Source organism: Macrobrachium rosenbergii, chromosome 15, assembly GCF_040412425.1.
Source record: "Macrobrachium rosenbergii isolate ZJJX-2024 chromosome 15, ASM4041242v1, whole genome shotgun sequence".
NCBI classification, from domain to species: domain Eukaryota; kingdom Metazoa; phylum Arthropoda; class Malacostraca; order Decapoda; family Palaemonidae; genus Macrobrachium; species Macrobrachium rosenbergii.
The window spans coordinates 16,111,299-16,121,298 of NC_089755.1; the positions used below are offsets into that span (position 1 = coordinate 16,111,299).

General features: G+C 31.9%; 1 protein-coding gene across 1 annotated transcript in view; it reads right to left on the reverse strand.

Moving 5' to 3' along the window:
* Positions 1–10,000, reverse strand: part of LOC136846378 (uncharacterized) — a 44,833-nt gene that overhangs the window by 32,072 nt on the left and 2,761 nt on the right. The gene's annotated exons all lie outside the window — the stretch shown is intronic.

A 10,000-nucleotide genomic window follows, 5' to 3' on the forward strand; every position in this document is an offset into this window, starting at 1 on the left:
GAGTGAGGTTATTTGGGGGTTAATGGAAAGCTGAGGAATGGAATGAGTTATTTGGGGTTTGGAAAGTTGGAGGAATGAGTGAGGTTATTTGGGGTTAATGGAAAGTTTGAGGAATGATTGAGGTTATTTGGGGGTTAATGGAAAGTTGAAGGAATGAGTGAGGTTATTTGGGTGTTTAGGAAAGTTGGAGGAGTGAGTGAGATTATTTGGGGGTTAATGGAAAGTTTGAGGAATGAGTGAGGTTATTTGGGTGTTTAGGAAAGTTGGAGGGAATGTGAGAGGTTATTTGGGGTTAATGGAAAGTTTATTTTGAATGGAAAGTTGGGTTATTTGGGTGTTTAAATGGAAAGTTGGAGGAATGAGTGAGGTTATTTGGGGGTTAATGGAAAGTTGGAGGAATGAGTGAGGTTATTTGGGGTTAATGGAAATTTTGAAGGAATGATTTATTTAGAGGTGAATGGAAAGTTTGAGGAATGAGTGAGGTTATTTGGGGTTTAATGGAAATTGGAGGAATGAGTGATATTATTTTGGGGTTAATGGAAAGTTGGAGGAATGAGTGTTATTTGGGATGTTAATGGATAAGCTATTTAGGAATGAGTTAGGTTATTTGGGGTTAATGGAAAGTTTGAGGAATGAGTAGGTTATTTGGGGTAATGGAAAGTTGAGGAATTATAGCTTATTTTGGGGTAAATGGAAAGTTGGAGGAATGAGTGAGGTTATTGTGGGGTTTAATGGAAAGTTGGAGGAATGAGTGAGGTTATTTGGTGGTTAATGGAAAGTTGGAGGAATGAGTGAGGTTATTTGGGGTTAATGGAAAGTTGGAGGAATGAGGTTAAGGTTTGGAAGTTAATGGAAAGTTGGAGTAATGAATGAGGTTATTTTGGGGGTAAATGGAAAGTTGGAGGAATGAGTGAGGTTATTTGAGGTTTAATGGAAAGTTGGAGGAATGAGTGAGGTTATTTTCGTTAATGGAAAGTTGGAGAAATGAGTGGATTTGAGGGTTAATTGTTTGGAGCAATGAGGTTTATGGGGGTTAATGGAAAGTTGGAGGAATGGGTGAGGTTAAGCACACTCCATTTAATGGAAAGGGGAATGGTGAGGTTATTTGGAAATGGAAAGTTGAATGATGAGGTTATTTGGGGTTAATGGAAAGTTGGAGGGAAATGCAGTGTTTAATGGTATGAGAGAATTGAAGTTAAGTTAATCACAGAACAGGAAAGCAACAAGTCACTGCAGTAAAAAAGGTTTGGAAGGGAAGAGGTGTTGTCTACGAACGGAGGATGAAAGAGTCATGAAGGGATTGTTGTTGGGTCATTTCTGCTCTGTGGAAAGTGAAAAAGGGTGAATGCTGAGTGTGACAACTGACCATCTGGTATTCTTGTTCTTTTTGTTTACTTTGTAACCTTCTTTTATCTGTGTCTCATTTGTGCCCAGACGATGCGTTAATAAACGTGAGAGAGAGCTTGGTACTGAACTTCTGTCAGCCGCTTTCCTGTGGGATTCGCTGATTCACATCAAAGTCCTTTTTTCAAGGCATATATATATTTATATATAAGAATGGGAATATATATGTGAATATATAGATATATATATATAAGAAGATAAGATATATATATATATATATATATATATATATATATATATATATATATATATATCATATATATATATATAGATATATATATATAAGATAAATGGATTGGTAGATAGATACGGACCTATAGATAGATAGATAGATAGAGGAGATAGATTCTGGAAGTTCTGGATTTTAGGGTCTATCAGGAAAGACATGTTTCCGTCTGTAAGTGGTTCCACCACCTCAACAGACATAACAGCCGTCTTTGCCGCTGCTTAAAAACAATCTTGTAATACACTTGTTAATTATATGACAGTTTTTTTTCTTTTAATGGGAACATTTACAAAACAAAATTTCTGTTGTTTTGCATGGCCCGGCCTCTCTCTCTCTCTCTCTCTCTCTCTCTCTCTCTCTCTCTCTCTCTCTCTCTCTCTCTACCTTCTAGAAAACTACCTCAGGTCATAGAAAAATACTGAATTTAGGCCAAAGGCCAAGCACTGGAACCTATGCGGTCATTCTGCGCTGAAACGGAAATTGACAGTAAAGCTGTTTGAAAGGCGTAACAGGAGGAAAACCTTTTACAGTTGCACTGTGAATCAATAGTTAGGATAGAGTTGAGGAAAGTAAGATGGAAGAAAGAGAATAAGAACGGAAGTACAGTGAAAGGAATGAAAGGGGTGGCAGCTAGGGGTCATGGAAGGGACGCTGCAAAGGACCTTCACTAATGCCTAAAGAGCACCGCATGACGTGGCTTAGATCCGCTGATGATTTCTCTGCAATCTGTCACAGAGCTGAGATTTCAGGAACAACCATTAAACTTAAAACTGAATGGGAAAGGATGGCAGTTGCCCATCCTAGATATCCTGGTTAAAGAAAAGATACAAATGAAAAAGATACAATGTGCCCGTTTCACTTAGTAGAATGTTGTTAGAGTACCAGTATATATATATATATATATATATATATATATATATATATATATATATATATATATATATATATATATATATATATATATTAATAGATAGATAGAGAGATATGGTCATGTGGTGTGTCGCCGTATCATAGTGCTCGATGTAATATTTCCTGACATTCATTTGTTGAGAATAAAACCTGAATGTCATCAGGATTAAGAATGTTGAACATTTCAAAAACAGAAAGGGCATTGTGTCATAGGTTCAATTTTTTGGATACCAGGTAACAAGAAGCAGTACAGATATTCTATGGGCCTATTATTATTATTATTATTATTATTATTATTATTATTATTATTATTATTATTATCAGAAGATGAACCTTATTCATATGGAACAAGCCCACTGAAGGGGCCACTGACCTGAAATTCAAGAAGCTTCCAAAGAATATTATGGTGCTCATTCGAAAGAAGTAACAGAAGATAATAGGAAATACAAAAAGAAGAGATAAGTTATTATCAAAACAGATAAATCAACAAATTAATAAATCAGTTATTAGCAAAACAGGTAGATTATCAAATAAATAAATAAATAAATAAATAATAAAAAATAATTAAATAAATATATTTAATTAATTAAGTAGATAGATAGATAGATAGATCAAAATAAACGTGATAGGCAGAAAGAATTTTACTAACAGCACCTTGTGCCTACCTTTCCTCATCGACTTTGAATCAGTCGTATAAGTTTTGAAACTTATCAGTTTAAATATTAATTACTTCGTATTAAAACAACAAAAACGTAAGGAAAAAAATGCTTAGAAAACTTGTTCCGTAATAGAAAAATACTCGTAAAAGTTCAGTCTTCAACAGAGTAGCAACACCTTTTACAAAATCCAAATTAAGAACCGAAATTCACTGCGCTTTTTAATGGACTGGAATACAGAATTCAGGCCAAAGACCAGGCGCTGGGACCTAGAGGTCATTCAGCGCTGAAACGGAAACTGAGAATCGAAAGGTTTGAAAGGCGTAACAGGAGGAAAACCTCTTGCAGTTGCACTATGCATCAATTGTTAGTAGAGGGTTGAGGAAAGTCAGATGGAAGAAAGAGAATATGAACGGAGGTACAGTAAAAGGAATGAAAGGGGTTGCAGCTAGGGTCCATGGAGGGGACGCTGCAAAGAACCTTCAGTAATTCCTACAGTGCACGGCGTGAGGTGCACTGTCGGCACTAACCCCTCACGGGAACTGTATTTGCCAGCAAATAAGCTTAAACACTCGGTTAGCAATAGCCAAAAGGGGTAATAATTTAGCCTGCAGGAGTCTACGACGTAACCTGCAGTAAAGCAGCCAACGAATGGACGTAATTTTAATCTAAAGCCTCTGCCTATATGCCTCTTATCCCGAAGGAGATTTCATAGTTAGCAGCTGTAGTCATTATTCAGTATTAACACCGTTGCCAGATTTTCGAGGGAAAGATAAAGTAAAATTATTTCCTCACTTAGAGAGAGAGAGAGAGAGAGAGAGAAGAAATTTAGGCAAATATGCCAAGCAACTAAGGGGCAATTAAGGCCATTCAGCGCCAGAGAGAGAGAGAGAGAGAGAGAGAGAGAGAGAGAGAGAGAGAGAGAGAGAGAGAGAGAGAGAGATGATCTTTTACAAGCTGAAATTCGTTAGAAAAATACTAAACATTGTATCGCATGGAAATCAAACAGGCACACACACACACACACAATGGGGAACTGAGAGAGAGAGAGAGAGAGAGAGAGAGAGAGAGAGAGAGAGAGAGAGAGAGAGAGAGGAATAACTTTTGCAAGCAGAAATTCGTGAGGAAATATAACAAAATATTGTGACACAGCGACATCAGAGAGAGAGAGAGAGAGAGAGAGAGAGAGAGAGAGAGCAAGCTGAAATTTGTGAGGAGGAAAAAACGAAATATTTCAACGCAGCGAAATCAGACAGGCAGCTTGTTTAAACATTCACCTGAAACAAAAGCGTCATTTTACCCAGAAATTCCTACTGGAATTTTTCACGGAATTAACCCTGATTACGTATGCTGCCTCAAATTATAAAAAAAAAGTAAAAGAACAGTTTGCAAAGTAACAGCAGAGATATGACACGGAAGAGAATTACATTTTTCTGCATGACGTCAGTAGTACATAACTGGGTGACATTCATGCATAATAAGTCATATCAGAGTTTGCTGTGAACTGTAGTTCAGTCAAGGTTATGTCTGTGTCTGTGAATTTCTGTGTGAATCTTTAGCTTTCTCTGATGAATTCTGTTTGCAAAGACACTTGGCTGTGGGTTTAGGCTTTGTAAACTAGGCCTTTAGCATTCTTTTTTAATTATTTTTTATCTGTTTATTGATTTGTTAATATTTTTCGTTTTTAAGAAGTGTGGTATATTCTTTCAGTATTTCCCTTTCTCTCCTCATGACTCGTTCGCACGAACACCATAATATTCTTTGGAAGCTTGAATTTCAAGTCAGTGGCCCCTGTGGTGGGCTTGTTCCATATGAATAGGTTTCATCTTCTCAATAATAATAATTAATAATTAATAATAATAATAATTTAATAATAATAATTTAAGTAATTTGTTGAGTTTTTTTTGCCTTTTTTAAGTGTGGTAATAATAATAATAATAATAATAATAATATTCTTTGGAAGTTTGAATTTCCTTAATTTCTGGATTGTTCCATATGAATGGGTTTCATCTTCTGAATAATAATAATAATAATAATAATTAATAATAATAATAATAATAATAATAATAATAATAATAATAATAATAATTCTTTTGGAAGCTTGAATTTCAAGTTAATAGCTTCCTTGGTGGGATTGTTCCATATGGAATAGGGTTCATCTTCTCAATAATAATAATAATAATAATAATAATAATAATAATAATAATAATAATAATAATAATAATAATAATAATAATAATATTCTTTGGAAGTTTGAATTTCAAGTTAATAGCTTCCTTGGTGGGATTGTTCCATATGAATAGGTTTCATCTTCTCAATAATATAATAATAATAATAATAATAATAATAATAATAATAATAATAATAATAATAATAATAATAATAATATTCTTGGGAAGCTTGAATTTCAAGTTAACAGCTTCCTTGGTGGGATTGTTCCATATGAATAGGGTTCATCTTCTCAATAATAATAATAATAATAATAATAATAATAATAATAATAATAATAATAATATTCTTTGGAAGCTTGAATTTCAAGTTAATAGTTCCCTTGGTGGGATTGTTCCATTTGAATAGGGTTCATCTTCTCGATAATAATAATACTAATAATGAACTTAAGTCTACCTATACAAGTAAAACTAATACTAATGGCATCATTTTTCATAATTATATCTTGTTTATAAGGAGACTTGCTTGTAGCTTTAGGCTTCGTAAACAAGGATTATAGTATTCATAAACATTAGGCTGCCTATACAAGCAAGAACTAATAATATTAGCATCATTTCTCAAAAATATTTCATTATTTCTCCTTGTCATTACTCTATGAATCCTCGTGCACAGAAAGACTCATCAGCAATTTCTTAAATCCCCCTACACTCACTGCCTTTCTAGTCCCCCGCCCCCCTCTCCTCCGAGTCCGTTCTTTCCACATGACTGAGCCATCTCTAAATACTTAGCTCCATTCTTTAAACTATGCTACCTTTCTTGACAGTTATGTCTATCACCCCATCTTTCACCTTGTCAATTCTTCTTGAGCAACACCAGCATCAATAATTTTTCTTCTTTCATTTCCATTGAAAAGCCACATTTCATTTCCATAAAGGACAGTTGGCTCAACAGTTATGGCTTTTATAGGCAGTTCAAGTCCTTACTTTTCAACACATGCAGTGACACACATATATATATATATATATATACACATATATATATATATATATATATATATATATATATATATATATATATATATATATATATATATATATATATATTAGTATATAAAACTGAATCAAATGGAGTATTTATTCAGAAAAAGTATTTCTGGAAAACAGTGACACGAATAATATAATCATAAAGATAAATATATACATATATATATATATATAAATTTTATAATGGAACGTGACGAATATATAAATAAAGACAAAATCCACGAAGGAAGGAGAAACAATGGAGTGCTTTTAGATAAAGCTGACTACATATCACGTATGCAAGCCCTACTGGATGATGATACGACTTACAAAAAACTAACAAAAAATCCCCTTGATCAAGTCAAAAAATTTCAATAGCACAGTGGAAAAATCCTTAAAGATAAAAAAGAACTAATAGGTCAGTTGTCAGTAAAATTTCCCTCATTACCTTACTTAAATGGATTAGTAAAAACACACAAAGAAAATAATTCTATGCGGCCTATTATCAGTACTGTTGGCTCAAAATCATATAAACTTTCGAAATATATTACCAAACTCTTGTCCCCGTTACTTGGAACTATCTCCGACTCTCACATATACAATTCACTAGATTTAGTTGATAAATTAAACAAAATCACTTTTTGACCCACTGACAGATTCGTTAGTTTTGATGTTTGTTCTCTTTTTACTAAAGTCCCTATAGATTCTATTTTAGAGTATCTTAGTAATGAACTAATCCATCATGAATTACCTCTACCTGTAAGTCATATTATTTCACTCACTAGGTTGTGCATTTGTGATTGTAAGTTTATATTCAATGGTGAATTTTACCAACAAATATTTGGTATGGCAATGGGCAACCCTTTATCCCCACTCCTCTCAAACTTGTGTATGGAATTCTTTGAAAAAACGATATATACCTAATATCATTTATACTCCTTTAAAGTGGTATAGATATGTTGACGATATTTTATCCGTTTTGCCTGCTGGTATTGATGTAAATGATTTACTCTCTAATTTGAATAACCAGGTACCATTCATTAAGTTTACTTTAGAATTAGAAAGACAGTTACTTCCCTTTCTTAGATGTTTTAATACATAGAGAACCATTTCAATGCAAATTCAGTATTTATAAGAAACCAACCAACAACTTAAGTTATGTCCATTTTTATTCAGGCCATCACCTTAATATCAAAATATCAATTTTTTCATCTATGTTTTTACGAGCTTTGCTCATTGTCAGTCCCCAGTATTTGGATCAAGAAATCGAATACATAAGAAAAATAGGGACAGATTTATGTTATCCTTCACATATACTAGATATTTGTTAGAATAAAGCCCACAATAAGTTTTATAGTGAAAGTAACATGGAGAAAGAAACCCCTAAGAACATTTTTAGCTTGCCTTATTTTAGTGGTTTTGAAAACTTAAAATCTTGTTAAAATCTTTTAATGTCGACCTCGTTTTTTCCTATAATAACAACACACTAAAAGGAATGTCAATAAAAAATAGCCCTAAAGAAAACATCAAAATAATATATAAAATTCCATGTTTGGACTGCCCCTCTTTTATATTGGCCAGTCTAGCAAAGATTTAGATGTATGTATTAAGCAACATAAGTATTCAGTCAAAACTGGGCAAAGATCCAATGCTATATTCATTCATTTAAGTGAAAACTCTCACAGGATAAATTGGACTGAAAGTTCAGTGATTGCCAGATCGAAAGATTTCTCTTCAAGAAATCTTTTGGAATCCACTATTATACAGCTTACTTCCAGCTGTAATTTTAACCTTAGCCGTGGCATGTATTATTTGGACCCCTGTATTAGAAAAATGTTCAAGAATGACCTAAAAGATAAAATCACTGACTTAATTACAAATTAGTTACCTTATATATAATATATATATATATATATATATATATATATATATATATATATATATATATATATATATATATATATATATATATATTCTATGTATTCATATGTTTAATATAATTTTCTATTTGTAAAAATGTTCATCTTGCAAAAATTGTTACTGTTTACAAAAAAAAGAGAGAATTACTGAGTTGTACTTTTATAACATTTTTTGGTGGTTAGTCACCTCCTTGTATAATCTTTTAATTGTCCTGTCCCTGCTTCTGAATGGTTGATCTTAATCCTGAGTAAAACCTCTCAAATATTTAACCCCGTTTTGGCAGTTCTACTAATTCTTCAATTGTGTTGGATTCCAGGTACATATTTTTTACTTTGTAATCCCCATCTGTCATTTATATGAGCTTTCTTTGTAAACTTACTTTTATATTTCTTCAGTCTGCTAAGTAAAGGTCGACAGTCGAAAGGCCTTGCAGCACTCCATCGCTTCTCTTTCATTTTTGGATTTTTTCTTTATTTATATTATATATATTATATGCAAACACATACATTCGTATACAAATATGTGTGTGTGACTGTATAAACACACACACATATAGGCTATATATATATATATATATATATATATATATATATATATATATATATATATATATATATATATATATATATATATATACCATATATATATATATACATACATATACTTATACTGTGCATAATAGTCTTTATTTTTCACAAAATGAAATTTTTGTTTTTTGCAAAATGTCGCTTTGCAAGTAACGGACTCTCAGGCATTTTTAAAAATCACTATTTTTTCTTGTGATTATTATTATTATTATTATTATTATTATTATTATTAAAAAACAAGTTTATCCAGGTAAATCATTCTCATACCTATACGGATTACAGTGATACCTAATTTTGTATTTCTGACTTTTGATTAACGGACATATTATAATAAACATATAACATTACTAACAGATAGTACACACACACATATATATATGTGTTTTTATTATATATATATATATATATATATATATATATCTATATATATATTATTATTATATATTATTATAAGTCAAAAAAGTTCCAGGAAAAATGTTGAATGATGTTTTACACAGGAATGAAACAACCCAAATACTTGGGTATGTAATCTTGATATCAGTCATCCTCTTGCTAAAATATGCTTTTGTAACTTCTTGAACCCATGGAAAATAAAAATTTTGAGATGAGATCTAACATCAAGTTCTGACTTTGATTGGAAACCAGGAAATATTGAAGCTTTGCAACAAGTTTATGGAGATTCTTCTTCATAAACATATAAAGTTTATATTGGATAAAGCATAAGGATGGTCAGGACCTCAAAGACAACCCAAGAGAGGGAAGACACATCGACTGCAAAAATGAAAGAATTGTGGCTTTGGTGCAGAATCTATGGATGAAGATCGTCATTATATATCGATATATATATTTGGGATCTCCCATATAATTTTAAATGAAAATATATAAACTTTCAGCACGTTGGGTGTATATATATATAAACTGCATAAAGATATTTGCATTTTAACGAAGATTGATAAATGAATCATATACCGGATATACATACAAAAATCAAAGCAATAAATATACATATGTATATATATAATTTACTATATATATACTACAAATATATATTGGCTAAAATGAGGATATATGTTCCATCATGTAACGTCCAGCACATTCATCAAGGGT